The sequence below is a fragment of the Callospermophilus lateralis genome, chromosome 6 (genome assembly GCF_048772815.1).
Source record: "Callospermophilus lateralis isolate mCalLat2 chromosome 6, mCalLat2.hap1, whole genome shotgun sequence".
NCBI lineage: Eukaryota > Metazoa > Chordata > Mammalia > Rodentia > Sciuridae > Callospermophilus > Callospermophilus lateralis.
Window position 1 is genome coordinate 71,953,319 of NC_135310.1, and position 5,526 is coordinate 71,958,844.

The 5,526-nt window shown below is 33.0% G+C and overlaps 1 non-coding gene across 1 annotated transcript; it reads left to right on the forward strand.

Annotated features, from left to right (window-relative positions):
* The first annotated feature begins 4,921 nt into the window (after positions 1-4,921).
* Positions 4,922-5,028, forward strand: LOC143402707 (U6 spliceosomal RNA). Its single transcript, XR_013091770.1, has one exon. It is a non-coding gene; the product is annotated as a U6 spliceosomal RNA (small nuclear RNA).
* The last annotated feature ends 498 nt before the right edge of the window (positions 5,029-5,526 follow it).

A 5,526-nucleotide genomic window follows, 5' to 3' on the forward strand; every position in this document is an offset into this window, starting at 1 on the left:
TCCACAGTGACTGTACCAATTTGCATTCCCTTTCCCTGTACTTATTATTATTTGCAGTTTTGATGACTGTTATTCTCAGTAGAGTGAGACGAAATGTCAGTGTAGTTTTCATTTTCATTTTTCCAATGGATAGAGATGTTAAACATTTTTTCATATTTTTTATCCATTTGTACTTCTTTTTTAAAAGTATCTGTTTAGATCATTAGCCCATTTATTGAGTGGGTTATTTGTTTTTTTAGTATTGAGGTTTATTTAGTTCTTTATATATTCTAAATACTAATCCTCTGTTAAAGAGTAGGCAGCAAAGTTTTTTTTTTTTTTTCCCATTTTGCAGGTCTTCTCTTTACACTGATAATTGTTTCCATTTTAGTGCAGAAAGTCTTTAGTTTGATGCTATCCCTTTTATATTATTTTATTTGTTTATATTTTAAAAGACCTTTGTTTCATTTATTTATTTTCTGTGGTGCTGAGGATCGAATCCAGTGCTCATGCATGCAAGGCAAGCACTCAACCACTGAGCCACAACCCCAACCCCTATATTATTTTATTTTATTTCAAGTTTACTTTGTTGCTAGCATTTTCAAGTGCTAGGCAGGCCTTGGAGCCTCTTACTAACACTAATGAAAGCTTTTTAACTAACATTTGTACACATAGTTCAAAGAAAATGTCTCCAGTTTGACTCCACAGACTCTTGAAACTATTATTTGAAGGACCAGGGCCTTTAACTACGAGTTAAATATCCCTCCTCCTGGATAGGTTTCATTTCTGCCCTTAGTGATTGGAGCCCAGCTACACACTGACTTGCTAGCCAGCAGGGAATTTCAAATTCTCTTTTATGTATATCTAGCTGCTTTTAAGAAAAAAAAAAAAAAGTGTGTGTGTGAAAGTGTGGGATCATTAACAAGAGAATTTGCAATGGTATTTGCATTTATTGATTCTTCATATTATTTCCTGCATTCTAGGAATCCTGTTGAAGGAGCCAACTGCCTATACTTATGCATTGAAGCATTTCCCCTATGTTCTTTTCTACCAGTTGCAAAGTTTCTGATCTTAGTCCTAAGATCTTTAGTCTATTTTAGAGGGTTGACTTTTTATATGGCGAGACATTAGGGTTTAGTTTCAGTCTTTTACTGTAAATATCCAATGTTCCCCAGGGCCATTTGTTAAAAAGGCTGTCTTTTCTCCAACACAATTTTTGACAACTTTATCAGGAATGAGATGATTGTGGTTGTGGGTTTGCCTCTGTGTCGTCTAGTCTGTTCCATTAGTCTCCATGTCTATTTTTATGGTAGTACTGTTTTTGTTACTGCATCTCTGTAGTATAATTGAAGTCAGGTATTGTGAAGGATTTAGATTTACTCCTTTTGCCCAGAATTGCTTTGGCTATTCTGGGTCTTTCTTCTTCCATTCTGAGAAGAATACCATTGGTATTTTGATGCAGATTGCATTGAATCCTTGAATTGCTTTTGGTAGCATATCCATTTTAATAATAGTAATACTGCCTATTTAGGAGCCTATTTAGGTCTTTTCATCTTCTGGTGTCTTTGATTTTTTTTTTTTTCAGTATTCTGTAATTTTTCCTTGTAGATGTCTTTCATTTCCTTTTGTCTAGATTTATTCCTAAGTATTTTTTGAAGCTGTTGTGAGTGGAATTATTTCTCTGGTTTCTTCCTCAGCAAATTTATTATCAGTGTATAGAAAAGCTTTTGATTTTTGTATAGTGATTTCGTATTCTGCTACTTTGATGATTTTTTTTTTTTAATCAGTTCTAGGACTCTTGTATGCGAGATTGCTCATGACTAAAACACTCAGGAGTCACTCTAGTGGGATGGGGCTAATTGGGCTGCACAAAATAACCACACAAGAGACAGAATTACCTTTTTCTTTTGAGGTTACTGTGATGGCTCCTTTGACCTTAAGGGTCTGCAGGGAGAGAGAGAGAGAGAGAGAGAGAGAGACCCCACAAGTGCTGACCCCTTTTATTAAGGAGAAGCTATTCAAAGAGGCAAAGGGTCAGATTTCAGGGGGCTGAGTCTAGCTTCATGATGTCTGCTGTCAGAGGGTTAACTGACATCTAGGAAGGCACAGTAAGATAAAGGGACACACAAAAGGTGTTTCCATGGAACAATTCTATCCCAAACAAAAGGGACACACAAAAGGTGTTTCCATGGAACAATTCTATCCCAAAAAGGACAAGGAGTAATATTACAAAGGAACAGGTGAGCATAGCTCCACCCATGGGGCTGTAGCAAGACATGCCCATGCAGGAGACACCGTCCCTCTAACCCAAGAAGGGTGGGGAAGTCCTGCCTCATTTCTGCTACTTGAACACCTCAAAACATCCAGCCAGGAAGTGTGACTCAGTCACATGCAAGGTTGGTCTCCCACACTTGTAGATTTTAAAGAACTCAGTATAGGATCATACCATCTTCAACTATTTTCTTTCCTATTTGTAGCCTTCATGATGTTGAGGTAAGTTCATTTTATCCCTATAGTTTCTTCAATGTTTTTATGAGTGAGTGGTGAATTTTTGAAGGCCTTTTCTTCATCTATTGAGAGGATCATGTTGTTTTTGTCCTTGACTTATGTGTTGTACTACATTTATTGATTTCTATATATTGAAACATCCTTGCTTCCATGGAATGAAATCAACTTGACCATGTTTTAAAGTCTTTTATTGCATTTATTTGATTTTTTATTATTTGATTAAGAAATTTTGCAACCATGTTCATCAAGCATATTGGTCTGAAGTTTTGTTTTCTTGAAGTGTCCAGTTTTGTTATTAGGGTGACAGTAACTTCACAGAATGAGTTTGGAAATGTCCCACCCTTTCCTATTTCATGGAATAATTTTAGAAGCGTTGGCACTAATTCTTCTTTAAAGTTCTGGTAGAATATAGCTGTGAATTCATCTGTTTCTGGGTTTTTCTTTCATGAGAGAGTTTTAACTGTCACTTCAAACTCATTGCTTGTTATTGGTTTGTTCATGTTTTCTATATCCTCTTGGTTCAATTTTGCTAAGTGGCATGTGTGTGAAAATTTATCCATTTCTTTTAGAGTCTCCAATTCATTGAAATATAAGTTTTTTTAAATCGTCCTTAATGATCTCTGGATTTTAGGGCTGCCTAGAATTTTTTTAAAAAGCTGAAACTACTCAAATCTCTTGTCCCACATCAGGAAAACTGAACTCCTTAGAACTCCATTTGAAACACCATGCCTCTATAGTATATATTATTTCCCCCAGTGATAATTTTTTCTATACTATACTTCAATTGCTGTTTCAAATTTTTATGTTTTTCCAAAACTTTGATATTTTTGGTATCAGCTCAATAATATTACTATAATATGCTCTGAATTATGTATGCATGTGTGTATTGATAGCTATATACATAAATGTTTTACATGTGTATAAAGGTAAGCAGAATTGGCCCTGAAAGTTTTATATTCATATCATTTAGAGGAAATCTATTTTTATTATAAGCTATAATTGTGAATGTTATATGATAGTGCTTACTGCCTATGGTGACAAAATAATAAGGACAGTAAAAGGTTTGTGTATTGCTTGATTACTTTGTAGCAGTTGTGGAAGCAAATTTCTGTTTGCTAAGAATAGTAATAATGTTGCATCTATTTCCTGGTGTAGTTAAGTTGAAAATGCAGCAGAACAAAATGTCAATACTAAATTCCAAAACCAGAAAGTAAAAACAAAACGAGAGAAAAGAAAAATTAGGGAAAAAATATCATATACGAATTTAGGGACTTCTTTTACTCAATAAATTGCCTTATAATGTGATTTATGGTTTTAAAACATTCTATCACAGTTTACTTGAACAATTCAATTGCAATTGTATATTTTAAAACTCAGGTTAAATGTCTATATATTCCTTAAAAAATAAGATCTGAGTTTTTCTCCTCATAATACTGTAGTGTTTTTAATAACCTTATACTGTTTTAAAATATATATAACTGCATTGTTGTTTATTTTACAAATATTCCTATACTTAAAACCACTTTCCTTTCTAATTCCTCCACAAACTACACATTGATGTTTTGCTTCTGAAATCTAATTATCACAACTTAGTACATAATATGGGAATTTTTCTGGGCCTCCTCAAGTTCAGCCAAGTCTCTGCCTCAATTCCATTCTCCACCATGACATCATATTAAACCTTCAGCATTGGTATCATTTTCTTGGGGTCAATAAAAAGTCAAATAATTTTCACCTTAACTAATGTTTTATTAAATTTCTCTCATGAAAGAAAACTGGGATTGGTTTTTTTTAACATACATACATAACTTTATATTTGCTTATAAGTTCTATTGGGATAAATTTACATCATTAATTTTATTATTTATTATGTTTAGATGCTTCACACTTTTCTGTCATCTTAAAATATAAAAAGTCACTATATTATCATTCAATAGTTTTAAGGCCCTAAATTTCATTTATTCATACTTGAATCCCTGCAAATAACTCAGATATTTCAGTAGTCTAAAAATGTTCCACTCACATATTATTTTTCAAAATGGCATGGCCATCTGAATTATCAACAGGTTCTCTCCAAATCATCATTCTTCAATAAATTAACAATTTCTGAACATGAATGTTTGCAACAGACAACCAAGAAATGAAATGTGGGTTGGCAGACACAATTAGTTTTTAAGATAGCTGTGTCTCTTTCTACTAACCACACCTGTCATTCTAAGGACTAACAACTTCATTTCTGCTCTAGGATATTAAATATTAATACTGAACTTGAGTAACTATTCTCTTTAAATTTTATATCTCCACCCATTTCTCAAATGAGATAATTCTTGATTACTTGTAGTTTGGAAACTAATCTTTAGCCATCATTCCTCCAAAATTAGAAATAGTGGCTTTGAGCTAATGTCTACAAATCCTTTTAGAAATCTTAGAGATAGTGCACACTTCAGCAGCACATATACTAAAATTGAAATGATACAGAGAAGATTAGCATGGCCCCTGTGCAAGGATGACATGCAAATTCGTGAAGAATTCCATATTTTTATGTAAATTTGGTGTCAACATACTTTATATACAGAGATATGATAAATGGTGGTATAAAGGTGTATTAAGAATTGTATGCAAAAAAAAATAAGAGAGCTCATGTAAAATGGCATAATTTGGTGTGAACATAGTTTATATACAGAGTTACAAAAAATTGTGCTGTGAATGGATAATTATGAATGTAATGCACTCCACTATTGTCATGTATGTAAGAAATAAATAAAAAAATAGAAATCTTAGAGATATAAAACCCAAGGGATTATTCAAGAATTCAGTGTAAAAGAATAAGTAACTCATAAAACTTGAATTACCCAGAACAAAATTCATAATGAATAGAAATTCCTTGGATTCTAACCAGGACTACTGCATGCTGGCATAAGTAAATTCTTCAAATGTAAACAGTATGTACTATTTGTTTTTAAGATACCTGCATCCAGCTCAAATCCTAGTGTGTATTAGATGTTGTTCAATGTTGACTAAATGCAACATAATTTATCT